The 17,462-nt window shown below is 29.0% G+C and overlaps 1 protein-coding gene and 1 non-coding gene across 6 annotated transcripts in view; both read right to left on the bottom strand.

Moving 5' to 3' along the window:
- The window catches only part of LOC118450640 (fatty acyl-CoA reductase wat-like), a 36,545-nt gene extending 20,774 nt beyond the window's left edge, over positions 1 to 15,771 (bottom strand). Inside the window, exons 1-6 of one of the 5 annotated variants that reach the window (XM_085664129.1) lie at positions 15,509 to 15,771; positions 15,105 to 15,228; positions 14,345 to 15,027; positions 10,423 to 11,089; positions 10,115 to 10,343; positions 9,924 to 10,037 (exon numbers count right to left, since the gene is read on the bottom strand). The gene's annotated coding sequence lies outside the window, so the exon portion shown is untranslated. Of the gene's footprint in view, positions 1 to 6,509; positions 6,647 to 9,923; positions 10,038 to 10,114; positions 11,090 to 14,344; positions 15,028 to 15,104; positions 15,229 to 15,508 lie in introns of those variants that run through there. The other 4 variants (XM_035886513.2, XM_035886515.2, XM_035886510.2 and 1 more) reach the window with 4 other exon arrangements.
- Positions 15,772 to 17,072: 1,301 nt separating this feature from the next.
- Positions 17,073 to 17,192, bottom strand: LOC118450684 (5S ribosomal RNA). The gene has a single exon (XR_004840823.1). It is a non-coding gene; the product is annotated as a 5S ribosomal RNA (ribosomal RNA).
- Between the last annotated feature and the right edge of the window lie 270 nt (positions 17,193 to 17,462).

Raw genomic sequence — 17,462 nt, 5'->3', positions numbered from 1 at the left:
ATTTTATCTCAAAATCAATTAAATCTGAATTAATTTACTCGAAAGTAATTATCTATGACTTATCTTTCGATAATATAAATCTAAATTATCTTATGACAGATTATTAATATTTGATTTATATAAAAACTGATATAGTTTTAATTTAATACATAATGGTAACTTCTGTACGTAGCTCTTGGTTTGTTTTTTTTCTTTTGTCTAAATGATTTTTCTTAAAACTAAGAATTATTAATTTGTTATTACCATAAATCAAAATTGTGATATTTTGTATTAAAATTTTCTACAAAACGTACAGTTAGATAATTAAATTATGCTGAAAAAAAAAAAAAAAAAAATTAAATAAACATTTACGATATTTAAAGCCAAAGCTTACGAATATTCTTACATATTTAATGTATAGATATTAAATTTCTAAGATTGATTATAAATTAAAAAACATATATTAAAAAATGTTTCATGTAATAACGTATAAAAATATTTTCAAAAGTACGAAATAAAATAATCGAACTAACAGTTTAACCGATCGTTTAATGATTTTTTTTATTTTTCTTATGGATCATCATGTATCTTTTATTTACTTTATTGTCTCTTCCTTGAAATATCGTACTTTTTTGTGTTTCTTAAAAATAGTTACTTTTAAATCTATATAAAATGAGTATAGAAAATATTCATATACGCTAATCAATTTGAAATAATTGTTATGTGAAATTGTAATTTATTAATTAGTGTGTAGTTCATGAAATTGTGGTTTATTAATTAATTCTTTGTAAGTAATGAATTGGTACATATTTTCGCAAATCTCTAGAGTATATAGTCCAAAAAAGAAAAAAAAACATTAGTTATTTTAATTAACAAAATTACAAACAATTTAGCAAATTAGTAAGAAAAGACAAAAAATCGATAAAAAAAAATATATATATGAAAGGAATAAGCATTCATACAATTGCTGAATTTTGAAAAATTCATCAAAAAAAAAAAAAAAACAAAAAAAGAGAGAGAAAAAAGAAAAAAAGAAAAGTACGTAACTTAAACTAATCTGACGATAAAAAATTAAATCAAGCGGTTTAATTAATACTTCGTAGGATTTTTTTTTCTTTTTCTTTTTTTTTTTTTTTTATTTTTATTTTTTTTTTTTTATTTTAAAATTGCAACAATTCTTTCAGGCAATGAATTAATTAAATTTGATGATGTACACTGGACTAAACCTCATTGCATTTCTTCGTGAGAGAATTTTTTTTAGATTCACTTAAAAAGAAATATTGTATTTTGTAATTTTACATTTCAAGTAATGCCATAAGTGCGTTCTATCGAATTATAATCTGGAGAGTGAAAAGGAGTTTTTATATATGCTAGTGTGTTTTATGTAATATCCACATTCTCGTAGTATTATATACGGTGTACACTTTGAAATCATTGTTTTCCATAAAAATAAAATTATCCTTTATGGTCATTTTTTTTTCTGCATTAAAAATAATCGTGCCTTTTAAAATGTCAATGTAAAACTATGCGGTTTATTATTAGAATAAAAATTTTGAAACAGAAACGAAATGTCGAACGATGGAAGAAATCTTTTTTTTTTTTTTTTTTTTTTCCTGGCTTTGGAAATTACGAGATAATCCATGAAAAAGAAGAACAAAAAGAAACAGAAAAAATATAACACAATACAAAGTCATTGCTAATAAACAATAGTCATATGTCATTTAATTCTAATCTTATTTCATAATTAACATAATATTAATTCTACGATTGTTTCGCAAAAATTAATATTCAGTATAAATTCAGGAAAATCTGGAATTAAGAAAAATCATTAAAAAAACAAAAAATTTCAATTAGAATGCTTTACAAACGCAGATATTATTTTTTACTTGAACAAGATACGTTAATTTTTTTTTTTTTTTTTTTTTTTTTTTTTTTTTTTTTTTTTTTTTTTTTACGACATCGACAAAAAACATACTTCATTAATTCACGATTCAACCGCATCTAAAAAAGCTCATATTCAATATATGACTGTAATAATTATATGATAATCGTATAATCTAATCATCTTGAAAAAAAAGAAACTACCGCATAAAACCGGATTAGTTTTCTTCTTTTATTAGATCAGATTAAACTTCATTTTTTCTTACCGGATCATAACCATGATTTAGCGCACCGTTGGCTCCGCTACGGAGACATCTATCATTTGTTCCCTAACTCCAAAGGCTCCGTTGCGGAACCAAATGTTTTTAGCATGTGATTACGCTTAAGATGCTACGTTAGCTGAAGAATTAAGAAAAATGAAATGCCATTTGATTGGTACCATAAAAACAAACAGAAAAGGTATTCCAACAACTCTGAAGAAAGCAAAGTTATATGAAAAAAGGACTGTCGCATACACTTTTTCATGAAATGAAAAAGTAAGGAAACCATTGAAAAAGAAAAGAAAACTATTATAAATTTTTTTAATAAATGTAGAACACTCAATGAAATTTCTAAGATAGTAAATAGAATCATTGACAGATATGGAGATCGAAAAATTTTAAAAAGTAATCCATGAAACGAACGTAAACGTAAAATAAATGAGTAAACTGATCAATAAATAATTCAAGAAATAAAACAAAATCGGAAGATATGTGCGGTTAACATCGCTACTAAACTTAAAAATAATCTTGATAATTAATGTGTGCAGTAGTACAGTGCGTAATGTTTTACGAATTCCAGAATACCATGGCAGAGTAGCCCGTAGAAAATATTTCGTAAATGAAGTAAATAGAAAGAAATGATTAGAATTTGCGAAAGAGTATGTCAATGTTCCTATGAAGTATGGGAATCGTGTTATATTTATTAATCCTTAACGCTCCGTTGGTTCCGCTACGGAGACATTTGTTCCCTAACTCCGAAGGCTCAGCTGCGGAGCCAAATGTTTTTAGCATGTGATTACGCTTAAGATGCTACGTTAATTAAGAAAACTGAAGTACCACATAACCGGTACCATAAAAACAAACAGAAAAGGTATTCCAACAACTCTGAAGAAACCAAAATTGTATGAAAAAAGGACTGTCGCATACAAACAAGGAAATACAATGATCTTAGCTTGGAGAGATAAGAGGATAGTATCGTTATCGAGCAATTAGCATAATGCTGAAATGATAACTATTAGAAGATTTATACGAGGTGGTACAAATGAAATAATTAAAAAGCCAAGTGTAGTTGTCGGGTACACAAAGTCGATGGATGGAGTTGATTGGACTGATCAGTATGCCTCTAATTATTGCTTTTTGAGGAAATCGTTTAAATGGTGGCGGAAATTGTTTTTCTGGAGAATGGAAATATCAATAATTAATTCATACATTCTCTATAAAACTATACAGCACAATAAAAATGAGAAAACATTGACGCAGTTACAGTATAGAAAAATTTTAGTCAATCAACTCGTAGGAGATTTTCGTCACGACAGAACAAGGAGTTTCTACATCAATTTCTGAAATCAGACTAAACGGAAAATAATTCACATAATGAGAAAAGGTGCAAAGAGGGACTACGTTGTGTACTCTAAAAGGAAACAAATGGATGGCAGACGTCAAACAAGTGATTACTGTGACATTTGCCTAAGTAAACACAGAATGCACATGGGAGATTGTTTCCAAAGATATTACACCATGGTGAATTACAAAATTAAAAATTTATCTTTTATTTACTATAGGACAATGCATATTTATAAAATAAATAAAATAAAATCCATTCACAAGGACGTGTAATCTTTTCCGCTCAAAATAAGACTTCCTTTATCTCAGGCGCTCCGCTCCAAAAATGAAGCTCGAGTACTGCAACAATGCCGGAGTTGCTGCTAGGCAGTACTCGAGAAACGTGCGGAGCATTAACCCTTTCGGTATTACCGCCGCCTATTGGCGGCATCCACCAAACATTCTCTGGGTCCTACCGCCGCCAATTGGCGGCATATATTAAACTTTCTCTGGGTCCTACCGCCGCCAATTGGCGGCACTAACGGAAAGTTATATGGGTATGATTACTCTCTATAGTACACATTATTACTTTACTATTCTGTGTTTAAAATTCACGGCTGTTCTAATCGTTCTATTATAATATATAATTACTAACAGTCAACAGCGTGCCTTAATTATATAAATGTTTTATAATATATAAATAAGCTACGAAAAACAAATTGGTATGTTTCCTTATATCATTAATTTTTTGAATGTATAACTTACAATTTGAATTTAGTTCCCTTTAGGATGAGTGGAAAACGTGTGAAAAAAGAACAATGTATAAAGGAAATCATTGATTCCACAAATGATTCTGATAAAGAAAATAAATATAATTCAGCACGTCGCAAAAGGAGGAGGTACAATCCTACACTTAGCACCTCGGAATCTGAAGAAACAGAAAAGCCTGAACTACAAATTGATATTCCCTCTAGCATCAAATGGACATCAAAGAAGCCTAGTCCAAAAATTCATGATTTTACGTCACATCATTCTGGAGTAGTAGGGGACAATTTAAATCATTCGTCGAAAATTTTGGATTACTTCAGACTACTTTTTTCTGAAGATTTAGTTAAATTTATTGTGGAAAGAACAAACAATTACTGGTGTCGACAGCTCAAAAGGGATCAATTGGACGCTTCAGAAGAGATGGATGTGGATGAATTATATTGTTTTATTGCTGCGTCGTTATTAATGACGCGAATCAAAAAGCTATCCTTAAAGGAATATTGGTCTGAGGATAAGCTTCTTCGAAGTGATATTTTCAGTCTAATTATGAGTAAAGATCGTTACTTTTCATTATTGAAAATGTTACATTTTTCGGACAAAACCAGCCGCACTGCTGATCGTTTATACAAAATAAATAAAGTAGTGGAAATGTTACGAATATCATTTAACAATGCATTTCAGCCATACCAGCGATTATGTATAGACGAAAGTTTACTCCTTTACAAAGGCCGTCTCTCGTTTAAACAATATATTCGCTCGAAAAACAGTAGGTTTGGTATAAAATCATTCCTACTTTGTGATTGTAAAACGGGTTATATCCAAGATATAATCATCTATTGTAAGGCTGGTACTACTATAGCTACCAAATATCAATATATTGGAAAGCCAGGGAACATTGTAATGTCACTTTTGCAACCTTTTCTAAACAAAGGCCATACTATTTATCTGGACAATTGGTTTTCCAGTCCCATATTGTTCAATCTACTTCACAAAAATAGTACGAACGCTTGTGGCACCGTGCAAAGAAGACAGAAAGAGTTACCTAAAATAACTGATAAATTGAAAAAAGGAGAGGCAGTGTTCCGCTCATCTGAAAATCTATTGGCAATGAAATGGTGTCATAGAAAGGAATTTTATATGCTTTCCACTATTCATACCGCAGAATTTGCAGAAGTACCTAAGAAGTCAAGAAAAAATGAAATTATTCTAAAGCCAAAATGCGTAATAGATTATATCTCTTCAATGGATACAATCGATAAATCAGATATAGCGATAAGTACTGTCGATGCAACTTGCAAAAGTTTAAAGTGGTATCGCAAATATTTTTTCCACTTGATCGACATTTGCGTGTGGAACGCATTCTGCCTGTATAAGCACATCACAGAAGAACAAATCTCAATGGCGAAATTTCACCTTCAATTAATTAAGGAAATATTAGAAGAATATCATAAGAATCATGAATATCATCAGTACAATGGATCAGAAAATAATTATCCCACAAGGCTCATAGGGAAACATTTTCCTACGGTATATGAGTCGGGGAAAAAAAATCGGAAACGAAGATGCGTTGTATGTACGGCTGGTGGTATAAGACGTGAATCCAAATATCATTGTGAACAATGTAATGTGGGCTTGTGCATTTCCCCTTGTTTCGAAAACTATCACACCAAGTTACAGTATTAGTTTTGTCGTAGATTATATTACACTATTACTTTTATTATTTATTATATTACATTATTAGTTTCGTTATTTATTTTAATTTTGTGATATTAGAACATATTATTTATATCAATGCCATTTATTTTAATTAATGTACTGTGAAGAAATAGATATGATTTTAAAACGTTAAACGGCATGCATGTTTTGTCTATCTTTTCGTCTGATTTGCGAAATAAGATTCCGTCGAAATCGGTTTTCGGCTGAGAATTGGTTTAGGTTACGACAAAGCAGTATAAATATTTTAGAAACGTGTTTTTCAAACACGTTAAATTTCGCGTCAGTCACCGTTGACTGAAAAGTTTTTAGTGTCAATCACGCTCGAGATTTCTATGAATGTCGTAAAACATGTTTTTGCGGCTTACGCTGTCGTACAGTGCAACCACTCTCGCGGAAAACTTCCTCGTTCTACGAATGTATAACCGCGGCCAGATCCTTCGTACCGAAAGGGTTAAGGGTTAAAGAGTAAAGTTAGAGTATAAACTCTGATACCCAATTTTGTCGGTTTCTTAGGATTGTATGTTATGGACGAAATTCGAACTTTGAATTTTATCGTTGACTCGTCCACACATATATGCTCACCCGGTATAAAATAATCCAAAAACTCTGAATTGATATAGTCCTAAAAGTAGCTTACTCGTTGTAGACGCGTTCTCGGATTCGTGTTATGTGTTGAAATAGTTTTCAGATAAAGCATCCAGAATATTCAGCATCCAGAGACAGACTAAATCTGTCTCTTGTAAATGTATCCGAATAGAAAGAAATATAACTGACGATATTCCTCGACCAATATTTTTGCAAATTGGCCAATGGCATTGTGCCCATATTAATTATAACAGCAATAAATGCCCAGAATTCTGCGTTGTTCATATCACGCCAACTTCGCCATATCATATTTGCAGGTAGTATCTTCCCTTCCAATTTTTGTTTTGCATATATCTTGGTTTCACAAATAATTTTTCTGTTTACTCTATCCGAAAATGTGGCTACCTATTGTTCGTGTGTATCTGCGAGTGACAACAGGAGATCATTTGAATCTAAAAGAGAGAGTGAGTGAGTGAGTGAGTGAGTGAGTGAGTGAGAGAGAGAGAGAGAGAGAGAGAGAGAGAGAGAGAGAGAGAGAGAGAGAGTTTTAAATGCGATGAACGAGTATAAAAAATATATCAAAAGCGTTGTCGTCACATAAGCGAAATTTGAAAAGTTTGCAATAAAGCTCTATGAAGATAGATTTTTTTCTGATATGAATGATATTGTAACCTTTTCTCGAGTACTGCCTATCAACGACTCCGGCACATTTTTGGAGCGGAGCGCCTGAGATAAAGGAAGTCTTATTTTGAGCGGAAAAGATTACACGTCCTTGTGAATGGATTGTATTTTATTTATTTTATAAATATGCATTGTCCTATTGTAAATAAAAGATAAATTTTTAATTTTGTAATTCACCATGGTGTAATATCTTTGGAAACAATCTCCCATGTACATTCTGTGTTTACTTGGGCAAATGTCACAGTAATCACTTGTTTGACGTTTGCCATCCATTTGTTTCCTTTTAGAGTACACAACGTAGTCCCTCTTTGCACCTTTTCTCATTATGTGAATTATTTTCCGTTTAGTCTGATTTCAGAAATTGATGTAGAAACTCCTTGTTCTGTCGTGACGAAAATCTCCTACGAGTTGATTGACTAAAATTTTTCTATACTGTAACTGCGTCAATGTTTTCTCATTTTTATTGTGCTGTATAGTTTTATAGAGAATGTATGAATTAATTATTGATATTTCCATTCTCCAGAAAAACAATTTCCGCTACCATTTAAACGATTTCCTCAAAAAGCAATAATTAGAGGCATACTGATCAGTCCAATCAACTCCACCCATCAACTTTGTGTACCCGACAACTACACTTGGTTTTTTAATTATTTCATTTGTACCACCTCGTATAAATCTTCTAATAGTTATCATTTCAGCATTATGCTAGTTGCTCGATAACGATACTATCCTCTTATCCCTCCAAGCTAAGATCATTGTATTTCCTTGTTTGTATGCGACAGTCCTTTTTTCATACAATTTTGGTTTCTTCAGAGTTGTTGGAATACCTTTTCTGTTTGTTTTTATGGTACCAGTCAAGTGGCACTTCATTTTTCTTAATTCTTCAGCTAACGTAGCATTTCAAGGATAATCACATGCTAAAAACATTCGGCTCCTTCAAGCGGAGCGTTCAGTGTTATGGAACAAATGACTGATGTCTCCGTAACGGAGCCCATGGATCATTAAGAGTTAATTATTCATAATGACCATTTATATCATGTATTAATATTTTATTACAAATACTAATCGAAATATTTATTCATTCTCTCGCTCCCTCTCTCTCTCTCTCTCTCTCCTTCTCTCTCCCTCTCTCCTCCTTCTCCCTCATCCCCCCACCCTCTCTCTCTCTCTCTCTCTTTCCTACCTCAGTATACCTTACTCTTTTATATCTGTTTTTTTTTTTTTTTTTTTTTTTTTCATTTACCTCGTCGACGACTTACTCATACTATAGAAATTTCATTCAATATACGTCAACAATTTTACTCAAAATTTATCTTACATTATTTCGTAATTGGATGTGATAATAATATTTTCCCTAATGCGAAACAAAAGTGCATTGATCACGAGTTTGCCGATGAAGAATGTGTTAAAAAAAAAAAAGATTACGAATATAAATATGTATGTAAAAGCATAGTTCGTAGCTTCAGTTTTTAACATTTCCTTGGATAAATTTATCGTATCTTTCAGACTTCGAACGTTAATAGCTATAACCGATTTTATTTTCTCATTAAATCTCACGGTCGTCGTGACATGAAAATTAATGAATACATTTTATGTTGTCTCATTGGTATTATCGAGATACCGAGATTTTGTAAGTTACAATCGCCTTCGATTGTGATTATACGACATTGAAATCTTGATTCCTTCTTTTTAAGTGTGGAAAATAAATGAAAAATGTACATTGAAATAGCTGTTAATCTTCCTAGCCATGTATACATACTTAGTATCATAAATACGTATTTCAAGGAAAACAAGTTTCTGTTACTTTTTATACGTTCAACATTAAACAAGACAAAAATAATTGATGTATTAATTTTCTTCTTCTTATATTTATTAAATACTAAATAATAAATACTAAACCTTGAATTTGGGTAGAAAAATATATAAGTCAAATTTTGATCAAATGTATATGTCAAAATTTCAAAATAATGGAATCAGAATACTAATATATTTTATATTGTAACTTTGCTTATAGTAACTACAATGTTTAAATCAATTGAACTTTCTTATTATTTTATTTGAGATTTTAATAATATATGTCCAAAAATCGATATAAATTAAATTGTATTATTTTGTTTCTTTGTTTAAAATTTAATTTAAGTATAATACGTGTGTACTTATATTTAAATCGTTTAACGATTACACATTAATATATTATATACATACATTAAACTGTTAAGTATTTTGTAATATGTATCACTGTATACAATAACATAAGCACAAAGTTTAGCTACATCGAATGTTCATTCTTAATCAAATAAATATAAATCAAGATGAGAATTTAGGTAAAAATATGTCGTCATTCAAAAAAAAAAAAAAAATTAAAAAAAAAAAAAAAAAAAAAAAAAAAACTTTCAAAACAATTATAACGTATATTTTTTAATTTCAATGAACCGATATATATATATATATATATATATATATATATATCATGATCCATAATCTAACATTTGATTATATTATAAGTGCTTTTGTATAAAACTTATAAAAAAGTAATTTTGTATAAGTTTTACTTGACAAAAGTCTAGTAGTAAATTTGACTTATATTTTTTTCTTACGAACAAAATATATATTGCAAGAAAATAAATCAAAGAAATATATATGACAAGAAAATAAAGAACCTTTAAATTGAATAAGGATGAAATAACAATATAGAAATAACAATAATTGAATCACAAGTAAAGAACTCACGAAATCTTTAATGAATTTTTCCTTGCGTTGACGTACATGTGCATCTCTCCATTGTTCACGGTACTTTCTCTTAAGGATCATATAACTCCATTGGAAACAGTTATCCTTGGGAACCTATCGGTTAAACAAAACGCATAGATAAGAAACACATGGCCACCTTTGTCTGAACTTAGGCATTCTTAGTAAAGTACCTGGGTTTCGATAATGTGTCGATTCGGCCAATAAATAAACAGTAAAAGTAGAAGCCTAGGCTCGATAAGCTAAGTGCTATCTGCGCTTATCCTTGAAATATCCATTGTCATACTCCAATCACGATCATTAGAACATAGGAGCACACATGGAATGTTCAAACATTCCAACGAACTATCTCCGACCAATGGGACATTTATTCTTTCTCTTTCCATAGGTCATAACTCCGCCCTATACCAATCTCATTTAAGTTTACGTGGATAGTTCAAAATAGACAAAAAGGCAGTCAAATTACATCTTTCAGACTCACAACATCTGAGGAGTCAAGTTACATCTTTCAGACTCACAATGTCTAAGCTCTCAAGCAATCAGTTTGGCTAACTATGCATCATATAAGAGACACACAAACAATTGTAACTCATCCAATGAAATACATGGTGAGATTTACATATCGCAATTACTTCTCCATTTCCCACGGGATCCTTTGAAAAAACGCACGTTCTCCCATTAATTTGCGAGAACGCGGCAAGCGGTATTTTGCTGATGGCCTACAACGGTATTCTAGCCTAGTGTCGCTGCCTTTTATTCATCGCGACCATTGGATCTCTATAGTTCAGACAACAAGGACAAGACGGCGGACATTTCCTCCGTGCGAATCGACTGTCATCGCTGGTCCAGTGCGAGAAACGCATTTTCAAAAAAGTTCTCGTCAACAATCAACACATTCTTCCTGTTTTTTGAACGTATCAAAAGATAAATGCAGCTGATGTCGGGATATATTCTCAACAATTTCTCGATCAATAATTTTCCAATAAAGTTTATTCCTCAGATTATAAATATACTTTGGCCATAATAAAATTCCTAAATGGATTTGGAATTTTACTTTTTTCCTAAATGATTGTTGACGTTCTTAAAAGACACTTCTTGTTCAATCTCTTTTAATGACACTTCCATCGTTTCCACTTTTCCAAATTAATCTGTAAACATAATAGTAATCGTAAACATAAACATAGAAAACTTCTCTATTTTTCTATCATATTTATTGATTTTAATTTTCTTTTTTTCTTCTCTTTTAAACAAATGTTTTTTAATTCGCTCTTAGAATTACACTGATAATTCTATTAATTCAATGTCAAAGCATCCATACTAAGTAAACTCAAATGTCTTTTTAAGAAGATTAAAATGAAACGTTTAATTATTTTTCACACATGTTTTATTCTAATATTTACTGTTTTTAATTATTTCTTTGAATAACCAGAAGATCGATTATGATCGTTGCGATTAATTCGAGAGAAAAAAAAAAAAAAAAAAAAAAAAAAAAAAAGACAATATGCACGCGCGTATATGTAATATGGTCAAATTGAATAATGGATCATTATTTACTTTTATTAATTATTAATATTTTCATTAAGTATTATTTATTTTTGTGAATTATTTTTAAATATTTTTCAAATAACATGCTCATATTATAAAAAAAAATAATATTTCTCATATGAGCCGTTTATTTTGAAAGTGGCCTAACTACATTTGTCAATTTTTTCCGGTTGCTATAATTACATGTATAACTTTATCTTATTTATCAATAAAGCATTTCAGATTGCTTATATTCCGAGCAAATACGATAATTCTTGATACATAAGTTTTCAGAGTTAGTTCAATAATTTAACCGTTTATTTTGAAAGTGGCCTAACTCCATTTATAATTAAATCAATGAATGAAAATAAAAATTTTTAAGTTCTGAACTTATTATCACGTAAGGGTAGACCAAGAAAGTTCGAAAATATTGTATTGACACCACTGTATAAAAATATCAGACAAATTACAACAGCAAAATTCAAGGACATAATTGACCTATTACGATATATACCACCAGAACATCATGATTTCTTCAAATCCTTTTCACACACACAAAATTTAAATGAGTAGTAAATTGTTTTGTAATAAATTTATGTTTGTAATTTTGTACGTTATGTAGTTAAAAAATATTTTGAATCGCATTAATTATGTTTTTGAAGTGTTTTAAAGATATGTAAAATAAATTGAGTATTGTCTTTTTTCAATTTGAAGCATCTTAAATTATGTTGAATGGACTTGGGCACCTTCAAATTTTATAACGAATCTGATTGTTAATTTTGAAAGTGGCCTAACTTCATTCTTGATAAGAAAACGCATATTGTTCACTTAATAATTGCCACTATTTTAATAGAAACTATAAATTAAACACCCTTAAATACACTTAAGTAGTATGACTCATTAGTATCCTATACGTATATTTTTAAATTCATTGAAACGCAAACCCTTAAATATCTCGATTTGAAGATAAATGAAGTTAGGCCACTTTCAAAATAAACGGCTCATATATTTTATTGATTACTGTAACAAATTTATTACAGAAAACTATTTAAAAGGATGGAATATTAACACCAATAACTTTTTTTTACATCAATTGTTTATCGTACTTTTCAGAGATTTTAGAATCACTTTAACACGTTCCGTATTATGCCATTTTTGCCTGACTTGTCGTTCAGGCCATTTGATACTTTGACTAAAGAAAAAAAATAACTGCGTGTACCACCGGTGGTACACATGGCACGAAACGTGTTAAGAAACTAATTAGATGGTATCGGATCTAGACATGCTATTCCCATAATTCTAAATTATTCTTATACTTTTATTTATTTGATCAATATCTTTATTAATCGATAATAAATATTTTGTAAAATAAATAATGAATATTTTGATCAGATTTGTCTTTAAGATTTATCATATTATATTATGAAGTAATATTTTATTAGAAATATAGATGTTCAAAAATAATTACTCAATAAATAACAGACTTGTTTTTAACACTACAGTAAGATTTAGAGGAAACCTGTATAGTAATTGATGATTCACGATAAGATATACTTCATTTTAAATTTATGTATTGCTGTTTTTAATATTTAATTAAGTTAGATAGAAATATAATTTATAAAATTTAATAAAGTAAAATAATTCAAGTCAAGATATAGTTTAATTAATATTAATATGAGTTACAGTTAATTTAATTATTGGACTAAAAAATTTAATTTTTTTTATGAAAATGGATTTAAAAGTAAATTTAATAAATTAATTAAATTGAATAATAAATTAAATATATACAAATTACCCGTCACTTTCAATAAAATGAAATAAATCGTAACATACACGATTCAAATCAAGACTATCTTTTTTTTCCTTTTTTTGAGATAATATTAAAACGTTTCATACCGATGAAAAAAACAAAATAAAAATTGTTATACACGATTAACTACTTGCCACATTTAATATTCAAAATTCAATATTAAACACAATACGTTCTGTCTGAATAGATGATAACAGTATTTACATAGATCCATTAAGGTGACAAATTATGAGAATATGATAAGTAAATTTAAATTTATTATAATGTAAACATTTGTTGGTCATTATTCATAATGACTGAGCATTATAAATAGTAGCCGTCTTAATCATTCAGCCATAACACACACACACACACACACACACACACACACACACACACATACATACATACATACACACATTTTCAAATTGGAAATGTGGAAAAAGTAATAGCACAACATAGAAAACGTTAAGAGGAGTATTATAAATTATTAATACTAAATTTATTAATCATTTTCTCAAGAACAGTTGCATCCAACTTAATGAAATTTTCACAGATTATTTATATATGCTTTATGAATTCACTTTGAACTAACTTTGAATTTACTGAATTTAGTTTCATTGAAATATCAACAATAGAAATTAAGAAAAAATTTTTTCCACCTTTTTAAATCTTATTATTTTTCTTTACATTTTTATCTGAAATATTTTTATAATAATTTTTAATTACAAATTTCTCTATCGATATCTCTACTATTTTAATATAATATTATTATTTAATTGTAATATCACAAGAATAAACTCTTGAAAAATCAAGAGTCAATTTTAAATAGTTCATGAGAGAACAGTTCATTTATTTGAAAGAATGAAGAAATTGTGATTAAAGAATAATTTAAATAAAAACTTACTTTATAAAAAGAAGGAAAAAAAAAAAAAAAAAAAAAAAAAAAAAAAAAAAAACAATTAAAACCATCCACCGTTGTAATGTTTATATACTTCTGTATTAAGCCAATGAATTTTATTTTATCTTTTCAAAGATCTTGCCTTTGTAGACAATATTTAAAATTGTAGTTTTGCTTTTATCAACTTACTTTTGACTCAGTTCCTTTAGTATGACCATTTTATCCTTTATCTCTTCCAATCTGCCTGAATTATCATCATTAAATAGAATGACAGAATCACATATATTCCAAGCTTCAAGGTGAGACTCCTCAAGTATATTTTTTGATATTCTTTTTCATATAACATTATTGAACAATTCATTAACATAGTGCTTTCTCTGCAAGACATTTCTTCACTAGATCTGAATTCATCAAATCTCTGTAAACTAACCTCACAGTCAATATAACAGCCTCGGGTAAAGAATTCTTGTAAATATAGCTCTGCTCCAACTATTTTATAATTACACCAATTCATTGAAGAAAAGTTTTGAAGTGGCTTGTCATCTGTTAAAACTATATGCAAGAAGATTGTACATGCAGCTTTTTTTAATAACATCCAGATCATATTCATAGTATCTTATAATATGACCATAATAATTTGGAATCAATGGCATTGTTTATGGAAGACAATCTTTCTGTCAAAAAATAATGTCTCAGACAACTCTTTCTTCCTCAGTCTAAGTCTTGTTTCCATTCTTTTCATTATCCTTGTTGTTATCCAATTGTTCATGGCTTTTACAATTTCTAAAGAGAAATTGTTAAACATTAAAAACTTATACATTTCTTTTAATGACATCTTCAGTGATGTTTTTATTTTTCCTCCAAACTGCAAACTGTAAATTAAAAAGTCGTTGAATACCAAATTAAGAAAACTGGAATCTATAATTATATTAATATTTTCATCACTTACGTAATCTTATTTGAATACACTTCATCAGACTTTACAAGAAATATTTTTGAGAAACTTGAAAATACAGAAGTTTGCATTGTTGATGTATTCAGTGAATTTTTAATCCTAACCTCACTGGCAACTTCTAAAATAAAAGAATAAGTACTGTAGTAACGATTTCCTTAATTTTTTTATTTTCTTAAACAATCCTTCAACACCTTTCATTATTAAATGTAATAATTGTTAAATATGAATTGAAACATAACCAAGTTATAAGGGGAAAAATTGTATTCACATCATAAACATATAGTACTTCGTTGGTCGATCGTCAATTAAATTACAAAAATACAAAAATAAAAAAAAAAGGATAAAAACAAAATAAAAATTCCAATGATACTATTTTTATAATAAAAAATCAAGGTTACCTAGTTTTTATCAAATAACATTTTAAGGTTATCTTCTTATTATCGTATAACTTTTCTCTACGAGATAGCATAGATCAAATCGATCGTAAATTCAATGATGTAGGAAAAGGTACGTTTATCCAATAATTTGCTGAAAAAATCGTTTCTAACCTAATAATTATTCTTACGAACGTGTAAATCTAATATTAACGTTATTAAAGAATATTTTCTCGATGAATATAAATAATAATCGCATTTTCACAATACTTAATTGCAACGTAATAGAGTTCTGTTGCGTCATGAAGCATGCACCGTCAACAAAGAGCGGCAACACCGATACGCGATTGACCAATCATATGGCGATGAAACAACCAATGAAAATGCATAACACGACATGGACTTTTATTAAAGACAAAAAAAGCTCGCATAAAGGATCATTCATTCGCGATCTGTACGCGTTAGTGATAATATGTGATTATCAAAAATATATATTTGCAAGGGAAAATCTTGAAAGCGTAAATACAGAAAAATATGAAACATTCGAGATATGTAGAATGTATATAAATATGTATTAGGCAATTTTATTTTCCTGCACATATTCACTCCAAGGGGATAAGATCGACTACTGAAAATTCCTCTATTTTTTTGATTTTAAATTGTAAGTAGTAAACCGTAACAGATAGATCACATAGTTTCAGATAAAAGTTATTTCTTTTAATTACGACTAACATTCGACGAAATATATATCAATTAATTATATGATTGGAAAAAAAAGTTATAAACAAAATTATTGATAATTTTTTCTAAAATTTATTTATTCTTATAAAATCAATATGGTTAATTATTAACATATTAGGCTTATACTAGTTTTATAATTTTTTAAGCATAATTAAAATATTGGATTAATTGAAAAAATATAAGGTATCCTATAAGAAAAACTAAATGTCATTAAACTTGCGGTTTAATCAGAAGTAGAATGTTTTCATATACAATTGTATGATTTTAGTTCAAGATATTTAATCTCTTGAAATGATATACATTTTATGAATCCTGACATATCGACTTCCTCATATACGGAGTCTAACATTATTTCTAGATCAAAATCGTTGTTTGATTTATTACCACTACCCGATAACTGTTTACGGTCGAGATCGTCTAACGTAAATTGAGGAAAATGAAATAGCTCGATCTGCTCTTTTCGTTTATATACATTACGTATCAATAGAAATCAAACCATTAAGCGATATAAACGAAAAAGAACAATTACAAAAAAGAAATATAGTATTCCATTAGCTAAGAATTATTTCAACTAGTTGTACAAATCTTTCTTCCCTCAAAAGCATTAGATGAAACAAAGTTTATCGTCTTAGCTGGAATGTTGTACGACGATAAAATCGTCCGTCTAAACGAAAAGAGTTATCTGGTCGATACTATTTACGATTGGCTTTTTTTGCAATCTGTCTCTCAGAGTTACTAGTCTCGATCCGATGCAGACGGAGTGTGGTAAGTGACGTGTACGACGATGCACATTATTTGATCCTGGCTTTAATTATAAAAAAAAAACTAAAAGAAAGAAGAAAAAAAATGTCAACAACACACGGTGTTCCCAAGCGGTCACCCATCCAAGTACTAACCGTGCCCAACGTTGCTTAACTTCAGTGATCGGACGAGAACTGGTGCTTTACAACGCGGTATGATCGTTGACTTGTGAATTTTTTCATTTTATATACATTTTTATTTCTAAAAAATTGATTTATTTTAGAGCATATTTCATTTGTACAAAGTATTTTACGTCCGTTAAGTAAAATGTAGTGTATCATATAAAAAAAAGGAGTACATACAAAATTCTTTAGTTTCTTTGCTTTGTTGGAAAGTAAGATTCCGATCAATGAAACAGGCTGCTTACATTCGGTGCAGTCGTGACGTACAATGACGTATATCATTTTATTGTAATTTAGATTGTTTATAAAAAAAA

The sequence above is a fragment of the Vespa mandarinia genome, chromosome 25, assembly GCF_050613455.1.
Source record: "Vespa mandarinia isolate Hongniang chromosome 25, ASM5061345v1, whole genome shotgun sequence".
Lineage (NCBI taxonomy): Eukaryota > Metazoa > Arthropoda > Insecta > Hymenoptera > Vespidae > Vespa > Vespa mandarinia.
Note: the sequence above shows the minus strand (reverse complement) of the source record. Positions and strands in the feature narration are given on the sequence as shown.